The sequence below is a fragment of the Schistocerca cancellata genome, unplaced genomic scaffold (genome assembly GCF_023864275.1).
Source record: "Schistocerca cancellata isolate TAMUIC-IGC-003103 unplaced genomic scaffold, iqSchCanc2.1 HiC_scaffold_356, whole genome shotgun sequence".
NCBI lineage: Eukaryota > Metazoa > Arthropoda > Insecta > Orthoptera > Acrididae > Schistocerca > Schistocerca cancellata.
In genome coordinates, this window is record NW_026046374.1 from 57,577 (window position 1) to 72,073 (window position 14,497).

The 14,497-nt window shown below is 49.1% G+C and overlaps 24 non-coding genes across 24 annotated transcripts; all 24 read left to right on the plus strand.

The window, feature by feature from the left end:
- Positions 1 to 298: 298 nt before the first annotated feature.
- On the plus strand, positions 299 to 373 carry Trnaf-gaa (transfer RNA phenylalanine (anticodon GAA)). The gene has a single exon. It is a non-coding gene; the product is annotated as a tRNA-Phe (tRNA).
- A 749-nt stretch (positions 374 to 1,122) lies between these two features.
- Positions 1,123 to 1,205, plus strand: Trnas-cga (transfer RNA serine (anticodon CGA)). Its single transcript has one exon. It is a non-coding gene; the product is annotated as a tRNA-Ser (tRNA).
- Positions 1,206 to 1,895: 690 nt separating this feature from the next.
- Trnas-uga (transfer RNA serine (anticodon UGA)) lies at positions 1,896 to 1,978 on the plus strand. The gene has a single exon. It is a non-coding gene; the product is annotated as a tRNA-Ser (tRNA).
- A 612-nt stretch (positions 1,979 to 2,590) lies between these two features.
- Trnaf-gaa (transfer RNA phenylalanine (anticodon GAA)) lies at positions 2,591 to 2,663 on the plus strand. Its single transcript has one exon. It is a non-coding gene; the product is annotated as a tRNA-Phe (tRNA).
- Positions 2,664 to 3,202: 539 nt separating this feature from the next.
- Trnak-uuu (transfer RNA lysine (anticodon UUU)) lies at positions 3,203 to 3,275 on the plus strand. Its single transcript has one exon. It is a non-coding gene; the product is annotated as a tRNA-Lys (tRNA).
- Positions 3,276 to 3,413: 138 nt separating this feature from the next.
- Trnas-cga (transfer RNA serine (anticodon CGA)) lies at positions 3,414 to 3,495 on the plus strand. Its single transcript has one exon. It is a non-coding gene; the product is annotated as a tRNA-Ser (tRNA).
- Positions 3,496 to 4,184: 689 nt separating this feature from the next.
- On the plus strand, positions 4,185 to 4,266 carry Trnas-uga (transfer RNA serine (anticodon UGA)). Its single transcript has one exon. It is a non-coding gene; the product is annotated as a tRNA-Ser (tRNA).
- A 611-nt stretch (positions 4,267 to 4,877) lies between these two features.
- Positions 4,878 to 4,950, plus strand: Trnaf-gaa (transfer RNA phenylalanine (anticodon GAA)). The gene has a single exon. It is a non-coding gene; the product is annotated as a tRNA-Phe (tRNA).
- Positions 4,951 to 5,489: 539 nt separating this feature from the next.
- Positions 5,490 to 5,562, plus strand: Trnak-uuu (transfer RNA lysine (anticodon UUU)). Its single transcript has one exon. It is a non-coding gene; the product is annotated as a tRNA-Lys (tRNA).
- A 138-nt stretch (positions 5,563 to 5,700) lies between these two features.
- Positions 5,701 to 5,782, plus strand: Trnas-cga (transfer RNA serine (anticodon CGA)). Its single transcript has one exon. It is a non-coding gene; the product is annotated as a tRNA-Ser (tRNA).
- Positions 5,783 to 6,471: 689 nt separating this feature from the next.
- On the plus strand, positions 6,472 to 6,553 carry Trnas-uga (transfer RNA serine (anticodon UGA)). Its single transcript has one exon. It is a non-coding gene; the product is annotated as a tRNA-Ser (tRNA).
- Positions 6,554 to 7,164: 611 nt separating this feature from the next.
- Trnaf-gaa (transfer RNA phenylalanine (anticodon GAA)) lies at positions 7,165 to 7,237 on the plus strand. Its single transcript has one exon. It is a non-coding gene; the product is annotated as a tRNA-Phe (tRNA).
- Positions 7,238 to 7,776: 539 nt separating this feature from the next.
- Positions 7,777 to 7,849, plus strand: Trnak-uuu (transfer RNA lysine (anticodon UUU)). The gene has a single exon. It is a non-coding gene; the product is annotated as a tRNA-Lys (tRNA).
- Positions 7,850 to 7,987: 138 nt separating this feature from the next.
- Trnas-cga (transfer RNA serine (anticodon CGA)) lies at positions 7,988 to 8,069 on the plus strand. The gene has a single exon. It is a non-coding gene; the product is annotated as a tRNA-Ser (tRNA).
- A 691-nt stretch (positions 8,070 to 8,760) lies between these two features.
- Trnas-uga (transfer RNA serine (anticodon UGA)) lies at positions 8,761 to 8,842 on the plus strand. Its single transcript has one exon. It is a non-coding gene; the product is annotated as a tRNA-Ser (tRNA).
- A 611-nt stretch (positions 8,843 to 9,453) lies between these two features.
- On the plus strand, positions 9,454 to 9,526 carry Trnaf-gaa (transfer RNA phenylalanine (anticodon GAA)). The gene has a single exon. It is a non-coding gene; the product is annotated as a tRNA-Phe (tRNA).
- Positions 9,527 to 10,065: 539 nt separating this feature from the next.
- On the plus strand, positions 10,066 to 10,138 carry Trnak-uuu (transfer RNA lysine (anticodon UUU)). Its single transcript has one exon. It is a non-coding gene; the product is annotated as a tRNA-Lys (tRNA).
- Positions 10,139 to 10,276: 138 nt separating this feature from the next.
- On the plus strand, positions 10,277 to 10,358 carry Trnas-cga (transfer RNA serine (anticodon CGA)). The gene has a single exon. It is a non-coding gene; the product is annotated as a tRNA-Ser (tRNA).
- Positions 10,359 to 11,048: 690 nt separating this feature from the next.
- On the plus strand, positions 11,049 to 11,130 carry Trnas-uga (transfer RNA serine (anticodon UGA)). Its single transcript has one exon. It is a non-coding gene; the product is annotated as a tRNA-Ser (tRNA).
- A 611-nt stretch (positions 11,131 to 11,741) lies between these two features.
- On the plus strand, positions 11,742 to 11,814 carry Trnaf-gaa (transfer RNA phenylalanine (anticodon GAA)). Its single transcript has one exon. It is a non-coding gene; the product is annotated as a tRNA-Phe (tRNA).
- Positions 11,815 to 12,353: 539 nt separating this feature from the next.
- Positions 12,354 to 12,426, plus strand: Trnak-uuu (transfer RNA lysine (anticodon UUU)). The gene has a single exon. It is a non-coding gene; the product is annotated as a tRNA-Lys (tRNA).
- A 138-nt stretch (positions 12,427 to 12,564) lies between these two features.
- On the plus strand, positions 12,565 to 12,646 carry Trnas-cga (transfer RNA serine (anticodon CGA)). The gene has a single exon. It is a non-coding gene; the product is annotated as a tRNA-Ser (tRNA).
- A 689-nt stretch (positions 12,647 to 13,335) lies between these two features.
- Trnas-uga (transfer RNA serine (anticodon UGA)) lies at positions 13,336 to 13,417 on the plus strand. The gene has a single exon. It is a non-coding gene; the product is annotated as a tRNA-Ser (tRNA).
- Positions 13,418 to 14,028: 611 nt separating this feature from the next.
- Trnaf-gaa (transfer RNA phenylalanine (anticodon GAA)) lies at positions 14,029 to 14,101 on the plus strand. The gene has a single exon. It is a non-coding gene; the product is annotated as a tRNA-Phe (tRNA).
- The last annotated feature ends 396 nt before the right edge of the window (positions 14,102 to 14,497 follow it).

Here is a 14,497-nt window from a genome sequence, read left to right on the forward strand (position 1 = left end):
GGCTCACTCCTTCTTGTGTCTCGTTCTCTGCACACGAGTTGCCCCTGGCATCGATATAGCACGGGTTTTCTAGCGTCAGCGTGGCGTCACGTCAAGTCAGCGAATTCAATATCACACGAATCGAGTCGACATGTTTGCTTGTTACGATGACGGAAGCTGAAGAAATGTGTGTGGAACTTCACTGCATCGGCTGCTCGCCCTTCAGCGTCCCTGTGTCTTATCAGACGAAGGTGACTGTGAAATTGGAGCAACGAGGCAGAAGTGAACGAACACATGCAAATGGCAACCTTCGCCGTCAGCCGAAATTAGCTCAGTTGGGAGGAGCGTTAGACTGAAGGATCTAAAGGTCCATGGTTCGATCCCGGGTTCGGCAGGTACTCGTTTTGATGCGACGCAATGGAATTACTCTGCGTTTGTGATAATGCAACTACCGCTGACAACAAAAATGACTCTCTCCTGTAGCTGTTCTGGTTGTCTATTGCATGCCACAAGAGGAACTTACTAGATACCTAACTCCCTTAGAAGCAAAAGAATTAAAAATATCCTACCGACTGCATTCCTTTTTCTGTGTCAGGTGGTGAAGAACGTCTTCAACGGAACCGTGAAATGAGCGAAAGCGTGGGAAACAGTGCATTCGAAATGCTTGTGAATTTTCCAATCTGCCCAGTGAGTGTCGACAAAACACGTAAATTCTCTGCTCCAACGTATGAGACGTAACAACTGGTGCAATTTGTTGTTGCATCGTGTGTCAGCAGTCTTCGAATAGTGTGTTACGGGCTGAGCGCGATAAGTTTGTAGACAGCATTTAGGCGACGTTTTATTAGTAACGGCCCCATGCAGCGATTGCACAACAGTAAAGGACATGAGTCAATGTATAGTTGTGCATCGTAGGAGATTTTGCAGCCTTGTGTGAGCCCGGATAGCTCAGTCGGTAGAGCATTAGGCTTTTAACCTAAGGGTCCAGGTTCAAGTCCCTGTCCGGCGGAAATTTTAATACTTTGGTAGCGATTCGTCTGGTAGCGGTGGAAACGCTACGGAAAATAATGCAGCTACGCCGTTTTCTGACACCACAGCGTTTTATACGGTAGCAGTTGCATGTGTCGGGAGAACACCGCGCTAACGGCAGTCGTGGCCGAGGTGTTTAAGGCGTCTGACTCGAAATCAGATTCCCTCTGGGAGCGTAGGTTCGAATCCTACCGGCTGCGTGCGATTTTGCGTAAAGAGGAGCAAACGTTTTCGCACACATGTGGACATGCGTGGGCGAATGCGGGTGCAACCAGTGACGCCATTCTCAACAAGACGAAAATTTCCGTTTTAAGAATACTGAGTTTTCGCGACGACCGCTGCTTACTGTGCCTATCGGTTAACCTCGCACTGACGCTGGGACTGCAGAAAGCCGTCGCTGAGATGGTGAGTACACAGATGTGCTCGAAAATTTCATTTTCTTTTAAGAATCGCAATTTCAATCATTCGAGTGCGGCAAAAGCAGTAGTGCAGCGTTTTTTTTTTTTTTCTTTTCTTAAGATCTCGCAGCTGCTTGGAGGTATGTCCATCGTTTTAAGACGACAGAAAACTAGCGTCAGCGGTGCGTCAGTGGGAAGTCGGTGAAGTCGCCATTGGAGCCATAAGCCAGCAATTACGACATGCGAAACACACGCACACCACGCAGCTGTACGATAATGCTCGTGCGTGGGCCCGCATAGCTGAGTCGGTAGAGCGTTAGGTTTTTCAACCGAAGGGTCCTGGGTTCAAGTCCCTGTCTGGGCGACAAATTAGTACACTTTCGTAACGGCTAATGGAAACCCTACAGCAAAGAGTGAGGCCACGCCGTTTTCTGCCATCAGATTGCTTCTAAAGATGGCGGTTTGACTTGTCGGGAGTCGCTTCCGCCACCGGCAGTCGTGGCCGAGTGTGTTAAGGCGTCTGACTTGAAATCAGATTCCCTCTGGGAGCGTAGGTTCGAGTCCTGCCGACTGCGAAAATTTTCTCGCTCTCAAAAGGCGGACGTTGAGCTGCATCCTAGCAGTTGCGTCACTACTAAACACGTGGGTCACACAGCAATGTGCAGTGTTATTTGATCGAGGGCGCAGCGTTACAGTCGCGCCCAGAAGCCGCAGCTCATCTCCTCGTCTCACAGCCGTCCACCAGGTGTTAGTACAAGTGTCGCCTCACTGGGCAGTGCAGATGTGTCCATTTTAGCTGGCAGACGATGACGTGTAGCAATTTATGAGCTAACGCAAGTCGAATGTTTTACCATGTGTATCTGCTAGATACTGCCTCTCATATGGTGGAGAGGCTCACTCCTTCTTGTGTCTCGTTCTCTGCACACGAGTTGCCCCTGGCATCGATATAGCACGGGTTTTCTAGCGTCAGCGTGGCGTCACGTCAAGTCAGCGAATTCAATATCACACGAATCGAGTCGACATGTTTGCTTGTTACGATGACGGAAGCTGAAGAAATGTGTGTGGAACTTCACTGCATCGGCTGCTCGCCCTTCAGCGTCCCTGTGTCTTATCAGACGAAGGTGACTGTGAAATTGGCAACGAGGCAGAAGTGAACGAACACATGCAAATGGCAACCTTCGCCGTCAGCCGAAATAGCTCAGTTGGGAGAGCGTTAGACTGAAGATCTAAAGGTCCATGGTTCGATCCCGGGTTTCGGCAGGTACTCGTTTTGATGCGACGCCAATGGAATTACTCTGCGTTTGTGATAATGCAACTACCGCTGACAACAAAAATGACTCTCTCCTGTAGCTGTTCTGGTTGTCTATTGCATGCCACAAGAGGAACTTACTAGATAACTAACTCCCTTAGAAGCAAAAGAATTAAAAATATCCTACCGACTGCATTCCTTTTTCTGTGTCAGGTGGTGAAGAACGTCTTCAACGGAACCGTGAAATGAGCGAAAGCGTGGGAAACATTGCATTCGAAATGCTTGTGAATTTTCCAATTGCCCAGTGAGTGTCGACAAAACACGTAAATTCTCTGCTCCAACGTATGAGACGTAACAACTGGTGCAATTTGTTGTTGCATCGTGTGTCAGCAGTCTTCGATAGTGTGTTACGGGCTTAGCGCGATAAGTTTGTAGACAGCATTTAGGCGACGTTTTATTAGTAACGGCCCCATGCAGCGATTGCACAACAGTAAAGGACATGAGTCAATGTATAGTTGTGCATCGTAGGAGATTTTGCAGCCTTGTGTGAGCCCGGATAGCTCAGTCGGTAGAGCATTAGGCTTTTAACCTAAGGGTCCAGGGTTCAAGTCCCTGTCCGGGCGGAAATTTTAATACTTTGGTAGCGATTCGTCTGGTAGCGGTGGAAACGCTACGGAAAATAATGCAGCTACGCCGTTTTCTGACACCACAGCGTTTTATACGGTAGCAGTTGCATGTGTCGGGAGAACACCGCGCTAACGGCAGTCGTGGCCGAGTGGTTAAGGCGTCTGACTCGAAATCAGATTCCCTCTGGGAGCGTAGGTTCGAATCCTACCGGCTGCGTGCGATTTTGCGTAAAGAGGAGCAAACGTTTTCGCACACATGTGACATGCGTGGGCGAATGCGGGTGCAACCAGTGACGCCATTCTCAACAAGACGAAAATTTCCGTTTTAAGAATACTGAGTTTTCGCGACGACCGCTGCTTACTGTGCCTATCGGTTAACCTCGCACTGACGCTGGGACTGCAGAAAGCCGTCGCTGAGATGGTGAGTACACAGATGTGCTCGAAAATTTCATTTTCTTTTTAAGAATCGCAATTTCAATCATTCGAGTGCGGCAAAAGCAGTAGTGCAGCGTTTTTTTTTTTTTTTCTTTTCTTAAGATCTCGCAGCTGCTTGGAGGTATGTCCATCGTTTTAAGACGACAGAAAACTAGCGTCAGCGGTGCGTCAGTGGGAAGTCGGTGAAGTCGCCATTGGAGCCATAAGCCAGCAATTACGACATGCGAAACACTCGCACACCACGCAGCTGTACGATAATGCTCGTGCGTGGGCCCGCATAGCTGAGTCGGTAGAGCGTTAGGTTTTCAACCGAAGGGTCCTGGGTTCAAGTCCCTGTCTGGGCGAAAATTAGTACACTTTCGTAACGGCTAATGGAAACCCTACAGCAAAGAGTGAGGCCACGCCGTTTTCTGCCATCAGATTGCTTCTAAAGATGGCGGTTTGACTTGTCGGGAGTCGCTTCCGCCACCGGCAGTCGTGGCCGAGTGGTTAAGGCGTCTGACTTGAAATCAGATTCCCTCTGGGAGCGTAGGTTCGAGTCCTGCCGACTGCGAAAATTTTCTCGCTCTCAAAAGGCGGACGTTGAGCTGCATCCTAGCAGTTGCGTCACTACTAAACACGTGGGTCACCAGCAATGTGCAGTGTTATTTGATCGAGGGCGCAGCGTTACAGTCGCGCCCAGAAGCCGCAGCTCATCTCCTCGTCTCACAGCCGTCCACCAGGTGTTAGTACAAGTGTCGCCTCACTGGGCAGTGCAGATGTGTCCATTTTAGCTTGCAGACGATGACGTGTAGCAATTTATGAGCTAACGCAAGTCGAATGTTTTACCATGTGTATCTGCTAGATACTGCCTCTCATATGGTGGAGAGGCTCACTCCTTCTTGTGTCTCGTTCTCTGCACACGAGTTGCCCCTGGCATCGATATAGCACGGGTTTTCTAGCGTCAGCGTGGCGTCACGTCAAGTCAGCGAATTCAATATCACACGAATCGAGTCGACATGTTTGCTTGTTACGATGACGGAAGCTGAAGAAATGTGTGTGGAACTTCACTGCATCGGCTGCTCGCCCTTCAGCGTCCCTGTGTCTTATCAGACGAAGGTGACTGTGAAATTGGCAACGAGGCAGAAGTGAACGAACACATGCAAATGGCAACCTTCGCCGTCAGCCGAAATAGCTCAGTTGGGAGAGCGTTAGACTGAAGATCTAAAGGTCCATGGTTCGATCCCGGGTTTCGGCAGGTACTCGTTTTGATGCGACGCCAATGGAATTACTCTGCGTTTGTGATAATGCAACTACCGCTGACAACAAAAATGACTCTCTCCTGTAGCTGTTCTGGTTGTCTATTGCATGCCACAAGAGGAACTTACTAGATAACTAACTCCCTTAGAAGCAAAAGAATTAAAAATATCCTACCGACTGCATTCCTTTTTCTGTGTCAGGTGGTGAAGAACGTCTTCAACGGAACCGTGAAATGAGCGAAAGCGTGGGAAACATTGCATTCGAAATGCTTGTGAATTTTCCAATTGCCCAGTGAGTGTCGACAAAACACGTAAATTCTCTGCTCCAACGTATGAGACGTAACAACTGGTGCAATTTGTTGTTGCATCGTGTGTCAGCAGTCTTCGATAGTGTGTTACGGGCTTAGCGCGATAAGTTTGTAGACAGCATTTAGGCGACGTTTTATTAGTAACGGCCCCATGCAGCGATTGCACAACAGTAAAGGACATGAGTCAATGTATAGTTGTGCATCGTAGGAGATTTTGCAGCCTTGTGTGAGCCCGGATAGCTCAGTCGGTAGAGCATTAGGCTTTTAACCTAAGGGTCCAGGGTTCAAGTCCCTGTCCGGGCGGAAATTTTAATACTTTGGTAGCGATTCGTCTGGTAGCGGTGGAAACGCTACGGAAAATAATGCAGCTACGCCGTTTTCTGACACCACAGCGTTTTATACGGTAGCAGTTGCATGTGTCGGGAGAACACCGCGCTAACGGCAGTCGTGGCCGAGTGGTTAAGGCGTCTGACTCGAAATCAGATTCCCTCTGGGAGCGTAGGTTCGAATCCTACCGGCTGCGTGCGATTTTGCGTAAAGAGGAGCAAACGTTTTCGCACACATGTGACATGCGTGGGCGAATGCGGGTGCAACCAGTGACGCCATTCTCAACAAGACGAAAATTTCCGTTTTAAGAATACTGAGTTTTCGCGACGACCGCTGCTTACTGTGCCTATCGGTTAACCTCGCACTGACGCTGGGACTGCAGAAAGCCGTCGCTGAGATGGTGAGTACACAGATGTGCTCGAAAATTTCATTTTCTTTTTAAGAATCGCAATTTCAATCATTCGAGTGCGGCAAAAGCAGTAGTGCAGCGTTTTTTTTTTTTTTTCTTTTCTTAAGATCTCGCAGCTGCTTGGAGGTATGTCCATCGTTTTAAGACGACAGAAAACTAGCGTCAGCGGTGCGTCAGTGGGAAGTCGGTGAAGTCGCCATTGGAGCCATAAGCCAGCAATTACGACATGCGAAACACTCGCACACCACGCAGCTGTACGATAATGCTCGTGCGTGGGCCCGCATAGCTGAGTCGGTAGAGCGTTAGGTTTTCAACCGAAGGGTCCTGGGTTCAAGTCCCTGTCTGGGCGAAAATTAGTACACTTTCGTAACGGCTAATGGAAACCCTACAGCAAAGAGTGAGGCCACGCCGTTTTCTGCCATCAGATTGCTTCTAAAGATGGCGGTTTGACTTGTCGGGAGTCGCTTCCGCCACCGGCAGTCGTGGCCGAGTGGTTAAGGCGTCTGACTTGAAATCAGATTCCCTCTGGGAGCGTAGGTTCGAGTCCTGCCGACTGCGAAAATTTTCTCGCTCTCAAAAGGCGGACGTTGAGCTGCATCCTAGCAGTTGCGTCACTACTAAACACGTGGGTCACCAGCAATGTGCAGTGTTATTTGATCGAGGGCGCAGCGTTACAGTCGCGCCCAGAAGCCGCAGCTCATCTCCTCGTCTCACAGCCGTCCACCAGGTGTTAGTACAAGTGTCGCCTCACTGGGCAGTGCAGATGTGTCCATTTTAGCTTGCAGACGATGACGTGTAGCAATTTATGAGCTAACGCAAGTCGAATGTTTTACCATGTGTATCTGCTAGATACTGCCTCTCATATGGTGGAGAGGCTCACTCCTTCTTGTGTCTCGTTCTCTGCACACGAGTTGCCCCTGGCATCGATATAGCACGGGTTTTCTAGCGTCAGCGTGGCGTCACGTCAAGTCAGCGAATTCAATATCACACGAATCGAGTCGACATGTTTGCTTGTTACGATGACGGAAGCTGAAGAAATGTGTGTGGAACTTCACTGCATCGGCTGCTCGCCCTTCAGCGTCCCTGTGTCTTATCAGACGAAGGTGACTGTGAAATTGGCAACGAGGCAGAAGTGAACGAACACATGCAAATGGCAACCTTCGCCGTCAGCCGAAATAGCTCAGTTGGGAGAGCGTTAGACTGAAGATCTAAAGGTCCATGGTTCGATCCCGGGTTTCGGCAGGTACTCGTTTTGATGCGACGCCAATGGAATTACTCTGCGTTTGTGATAATGCAACTACCGCTGACAACAAAAATGACTCTCTCCTGTAGCTGTTCTGGTTGTCTATTGCATGCCACAAGAGGAACTTACTAGATAACTAACTCCCTTAGAAGCAAAAGAATTAAAAATATCCTACCGACTGCATTCCTTTTTCTGTGTCAGGTGGTGAAGAACGTCTTCAACGGAACCGTGAAATGAGCGAAAGCGTGGGAAACATTGCATTCGAAATGCTTGTGAATTTTCCAATTGCCCAGTGAGTGTCGACAAAACACGTAAATTCTCTGCTCCAACGTATGAGACGTAACAACTGGTGCAATTTGTTGTTGCATCGTGTGTCAGCAGTCTTCGATAGTGTGTTACGGGCTTAGCGCGATAAGTTTGTAGACAGCATTTAGGCGACGTTTTATTAGTAACGGCCCCATGCAGCGATTGCACAACAGTAAAGGACATGAGTCAATGTATAGTTGTGCATCGTAGGAGATTTTGCAGCCTTGTGTGAGCCCGGATAGCTCAGTCGGTAGAGCATTAGGCTTTTAACCTAAGGGTCCAGGGTTCAAGTCCCTGTCCGGGCGGAAATTTTAATACTTTGGTAGCGATTCGTCTGGTAGCGGTGGAAACGCTACGGAAAATAATGCAGCTACGCCGTTTTCTGACACCACAGCGTTTTATACGGTAGCAGTTGCATGTGTCGGGAGAACACCGCGCTAACGGCAGTCGTGGCCGAGTGGTTAAGGCGTCTGACTCGAAATCAGATTCCCTCTGGGAGCGTAGGTTCGAATCCTACCGGCTGCGTGCGATTTTGCGTAAAGAGGAGCAAACGTTTTCGCACACATGTGACATGCGTGGGCGAATGCGGGTGCAACCAGTGACGCCATTCTCAACAAGACGAAAATTTCCGTTTTAAGAATACTGAGTTTTCGCGACGACCGCTGCTTACTGTGCCTATCGGTTAACCTCGCACTGACGCTGGGACTGCAGAAAGCCGTCGCTGAGATGGTGAGTACACAGATGTGCTCGAAAATTTCATTTTCTTTTTAAGAATCGCAATTTCAATCATTCGAGTGCGGCAAAAGCAGTAGTGCAGCGTTTTTTTTTTTTTTTTTCTTTTCTTAAGATCTCGCAGCTGCTTGGAGGTATGTCCATCGTTTTAAGACGACAGAAAACTAGCGTCAGCGGTGCGTCAGTGGGAAGTCGGTGAAGTCGCCATTGGAGCCATAAGCCAGCAATTACGACATGCGAAACACTCGCACACCACGCAGCTGTACGATAATGCTCGTGCGTGGGCCCGCATAGCTGAGTCGGTAGAGCGTTAGGTTTTCAACCGAAGGGTCCTGGGTTCAAGTCCCTGTCTGGGCGAAAATTAGTACACTTTCGTAACGGCTAATGGAAACCCTACAGCAAAGAGTGAGGCCACGCCGTTTTCTGCCATCAGATTGCTTCTAAAGATGGCGGTTTGACTTGTCGGGAGTCGCTTCCGCCACCGGCAGTCGTGGCCGAGTGGTTAAGGCGTCTGACTTGAAATCAGATTCCCTCTGGGAGCGTAGGTTCGAGTCCTGCCGACTGCGAAAATTTTCTCGCTCTCAAAAGGCGGACGTTGAGCTGCATCCTAGCAGTTGCGTCACTACTAAACACGTGGGTCACCAGCAATGTGCAGTGTTATTTGATCGAGGGCGCAGCGTTACAGTCGCGCCCAGAAGCCGCAGCTCATCTCCTCGTCTCACAGCCGTCCACCAGGTGTTAGTACAAGTGTCGCCTCACTGGGCAGTGCAGATGTGTCCATTTTAGCTTGCAGACGATGACGTGTAGCAATTTATGAGCTAACGCAAGTCGAATGTTTTACCATGTGTATCTGCTAGATACTGCCTCTCATATGGTGGAGAGGCTCACTCCTTCTTGTGTCTCGTTCTCTGCACACGAGTTGCCCCTGGCATCGATATAGCACGGGTTTTCTAGCGTCAGCGTGGCGTCACGTCAAGTCAGCGAATTCAATATCACACGAATCGAGTCGACATGTTTGCTTGTTACGATGACGGAAGCTGAAGAAATGTGTGTGGAACTTCACTGCATCGGCTGCTCGCCCTTCAGCGTCCCTGTGTCTTATCAGACGAAGGTGACTGTGAAATTGGCAACGAGGCAGAAGTGAACGAACACATGCAAATGGCAACCTTCGCCGTCAGCCGAAATAGCTCAGTTGGGAGAGCGTTAGACTGAAGATCTAAAGGTCCATGGTTCGATCCCGGGTTTCGGCAGGTACTCGTTTTGATGCGACGCCAATGGAATTACTCTGCGTTTGTGATAATGCAACTACCGCTGACAACAAAAATGACTCTCTCCTGTAGCTGTTCTGGTTGTCTATTGCATGCCACAAGAGGAACTTACTAGATAACTAACTCCCTTAGAAGCAAAAGAATTAAAAATATCCTACCGACTGCATTCCTTTTTCTGTGTCAGGTGGTGAAGAACGTCTTCAACGGAACCGTGAAATGAGCGAAAGCGTGGGAAACATTGCATTCGAAATGCTTGTGAATTTTCCAATTGCCCAGTGAGTGTCGACAAAACACGTAAATTCTCTGCTCCAACGTATGAGACGTAACAACTGGTGCAATTTGTTGTTGCATCGTGTGTCAGCAGTCTTCGATAGTGTGTTACGGGCTTAGCGCGATAAGTTTGTAGACAGCATTTAGGCGACGTTTTATTAGTAACGGCCCCATGCAGCGATTGCACAACAGTAAAGGACATGAGTCAATGTATAGTTGTGCATCGTAGGAGATTTTGCAGCCTTGTGTGAGCCCGGATAGCTCAGTCGGTAGAGCATTAGGCTTTTAACCTAAGGGTCCAGGGTTCAAGTCCCTGTCCGGGCGGAAATTTTAATACTTTGGTAGCGATTCGTCTGGTAGCGGTGGAAACGCTACGGAAAATAATGCAGCTACGCCGTTTTCTGACACCACAGCGTTTTATACGGTAGCAGTTGCATGTGTCGGGAGAACACCGCGCTAACGGCAGTCGTGGCCGAGTGGTTAAGGCGTCTGACTCGAAATCAGATTCCCTCTGGGAGCGTAGGTTCGAATCCTACCGGCTGCGTGCGATTTTGCGTAAAGAGGAGCAAACGTTTTCGCACACATGTGACATGCGTGGGCGAATGCGGGTGCAACCAGTGACGCCATTCTCAACAAGACGAAAATTTCCGTTTTAAGAATACTGAGTTTTCGCGACGACCGCTGCTTACTGTGCCTATCGGTTAACCTCGCACTGACGCTGGGACTGCAGAAAGCCGTCGCTGAGATGGTGAGTACACAGATGTGCTCGAAAATTTCATTTTCTTTTTAAGAATCGCAATTTCAATCATTCGAGTGCGGCAAAAGCAGTAGTGCAGCGTTTTTTTTTTTTTTTTCTTTTCTTAAGATCTCGCAGCTGCTTGGAGGTATGTCCATCGTTTTAAGACGACAGAAAACTAGCGTCAGCGGTGCGTCAGTGGGAAGTCGGTGAAGTCGCCATTGGAGCCATAAGCCAGCAATTACGACATGCGAAACACTCGCACACCACGCAGCTGTACGATAATGCTCGTGCGTGGGCCCGCATAGCTGAGTCGGTAGAGCGTTAGGTTTTCAACCGAAGGGTCCTGGGTTCAAGTCCCTGTCTGGGCGAAAATTAGTACACTTTCGTAACGGCTAATGGAAACCCTACAGCAAAGAGTGAGGCCACGCCGTTTTCTGCCATCAGATTGCTTCTAAAGATGGCGGTTTGACTTGTCGGGAGTCGCTTCCGCCACCGGCAGTCGTGGCCGAGTGGTTAAGGCGTCTGACTTGAAATCAGATTCCCTCTGGGAGCGTAGGTTCGAGTCCTGCCGACTGCGAAAATTTTCTCGCTCTCAAAAGGCGGACGTTGAGCTGCATCCTAGCAGTTGCGTCACTACTAAACACGTGGGTCACCAGCAATGTGCAGTGTTATTTGATCGAGGGCGCAGCGTTACAGTCGCGCCCAGAAGCCGCAGCTCATCTCCTCGTCTCACAGCCGTCCACCAGGTGTTAGTACAAGTGTCGCCTCACTGGGCAGTGCAGATGTGTCCATTTTAGCTTGCAGACGATGACGTGTAGCAATTTATGAGCTAACGCAAGTCGAATGTTTTACCATGTGTATCTGCTAGATACTGCCTCTCATATGGTGGAGAGGCTCACTCCTTCTTGTGTCTCGTTCTCTGCACACGAGTTGCCCCTGGCATCGATATAGCACGGGTTTTCTAGCGTCAGCGTGGCGTCACGTCAAGTCAGCGAATTCAATATCACACGAATCGAGTCGACATGTTTGCTTGTTACGATGACGGAAGCTGAAGAAATGTGTGTGGAACTTCACTGCATCGGCTGCTCGCCCTTCAGCGTCCCTGTGTCTTATCAGACGAAGGTGACTGTGAAATTGGCAACGAGGCAGAAGTGAACGAACACATGCAAATGGCAACCTTCGCCGTCAGCCGAAATAGCTCAGTTGGGAGAGCGTTAGACTGAAGATCTAAAGGTCCATGGTTCGATCCCGGGTTTCGGCAGGTACTCGTTTTGATGCGACGCCAATGGAATTACTCTGCGTTTGTGATAATGCAACTACCGCTGACAACAAAAATGACTCTCTCCTGTAGCTGTTCTGGTTGTCTATTGCATGCCACAAGAGGAACTTACTAGATAACTAACTCCCTTAGAAGCAAAAGAATTAAAAATATCCTACCGACTGCATTCCTTTTTCTGTGTCAGGTGGTGAAGAACGTCTTCAACGGAACCGTGAAATGAGCGAAAGCGTGGGAAACATTGCATTCGAAATGCTTGTGAATTTTCCAATTGCCCAGTGAGTGTCGACAAAACACGTAAATTCTCTGCTCCAACGTATGAGACGTAACAACTGGTGCAATTTGTTGTTGCATCGTGTGTCAGCAGTCTTCGATAGTGTGTTACGGGCTTAGCGCGATAAGTTTGTAGACAGCATTTAGGCGACGTTTTATTAGTAACGGCCCCATGCAGCGATTGCACAACAGTAAAGGACATGAGTCAATGTATAGTTGTGCATCGTAGGAGATTTTGCAGCCTTGTGTGAGCCCGGATAGCTCAGTCGGTAGAGCATTAGGCTTTTAACCTAAGGGTCCAGGGTTCAAGTCCCTGTCCGGGCGGAAATTTTAATACTTTGGTAGCGATTCGTCTGGTAGCGGTGGAAACGCTACGGAAAATAATGCAGCTACGCCGTTTTCTGACACCACAGCGTTTTATACGGTAGCAGTTGCATGTGTCGGGAGAACACCGCGCTAACGGCAGTCGTGGCCGAGTGGTTAAGGCGTCTGACTCGAAATCAGATTCCCTCTGGGAGCGTAGGTTCGAATCCTACCGGCTGCGTGCGATTTTGCGTAAAGAGGAGCAAACGTTTTCGCACACATGTGACATGCGTGGGCGAATGCGGGTGCAACCAGTGACGCCATTCTCAACAAGACGAAAATTTCCGTTTTAAGAATACTGAGTTTTCGCGACGACCGCTGCTTACTGTGCCTATCGGTTAACCTCGCACTGACGCTGGGACTGCAGAAAGCCGTCGCTGAGATGGTGAGTACACAGATGTGCTCGAAAATTTCATTTTCTTTTTAAGAATCGCAATTTCAATCATTCGAGTGCGGCAAAAGCAGTAGTGCAGCGTTTTTTTTTTTTTTTCTTTTCTTAAGATCTCGCAGCTGCTTGGAGGTATGTCCATCGTTTTAAGACGACAGAAAACTAGCGTCAGCGGTGCGTCAGTGGGAAGTCGGTGAAGTCGCCATTGGAGCCATAAGCCAGCAATTACGACATGCGAAACACTCGCACACCACGCAGCTGTACGATAATGCTCGTGCGTGGGCCCGCATAGCTGAGTCGGTAGAGCGTTAGGTTTTCAACCGAAGGGTCCTGGGTTCAAGTCCCTGTCTGGGCGAAAATTAGTACACTTTCGTAACGGCTAATGGAAACCCTACAGCAAAGAGTGAGGCCACGCCGTTTTCTGCCATCAGATTGCTTCTAAAGATGGCGGTTTGACTTGTCGGGAGTCGCTTCCGCCACCGGCAGTCGTGGCCGAGTGGTTAAGGCGTCTGACTTGAAATCAGATTCCCTCTGGGAGCGTAGGTTCGAGTCCTGCCGACTGCGAAAATTTTCTCGCTCTCAAAAGGCGGACGTTGAGCTGCATCCTAGCAGTTGCGTCACTACTAAACACGTGGGTCACCAGCAATGTGCAGTGTTATTTGATCGAGGGCGCAGCGTTACAGTCGCGCCCAGAAGCCGCAGCTCATCTCCTCGTCTCACAGCCGTCCACCAGGTGTTAGTACAAGTGTCGCCTCACTGGGCAGTGCAGATGTGTCCATTTTAGCTTGCAGACGATGACGTGTAGCAATTTACGAGCTAACGCAAGTCGAATGTTTTACCATGTGTATCTGCTAGATACTGCCTCTCATATGGTGGAGAGGCTCACTCCTTCTTGTGTCTCGTTCTCTGCACACGAGTTGCCCCTGGCATCGATATAGCACGGGTTTTCTAGCGTCAGCGTGGCGTCACGTCAAGTCAGCGAATTCAATATCACACGAATCGAGTCGACATGTTTGCTTGTTACGATGACGGAAGCTGAAGAAATGTGTGTGGAACTTCACTGCATCGGCTGCTCGCCCTTCAGCGTCCCTGTGTCTTATCAGACGAAGGTGACTGTGAAATTGGCAACGAGGCAGAAGTGAACGAACACATGCAAATGGCAACCTTCGCCGTCAGCCGAAATAGCTCAGTTGGGAGAGCGTTAGACTGAAGATCTAAAGGTCCATGGTTCGATCCCGGGTTTCGGCAGGTACTCGTTTTGATGCGACGCCAATGGAATTACTCTGCGTTTGTGATAATGCAACTACCGCTGACAACAAAAATGACTCTCTCCTGTAGCTGTTCTGGTTGTCTATTGCATGCCACAAGAGGAACTTACTAGATAACTAACTCCCTTAGAAGCAAAAGAATTAAAAATATCCTACCGACTGCATTCCTTTTTCTGTGTCAGGTGGTGAAGAACGTCTTCAACGGAACCGTGAAATGAGCGAAAGCGTGGGAAACATTGCATTCGAAATGCTTGTGAATTTTCCAATTGCCCAGTGAGTGTCGACAAAACACGTAAATTCTCTGCTCCAACGTATGAGACGTAACAACTGGTGCAATTTGTTGTTGCATCGTGTGTCAGCAGTCTTCGATAGTGTG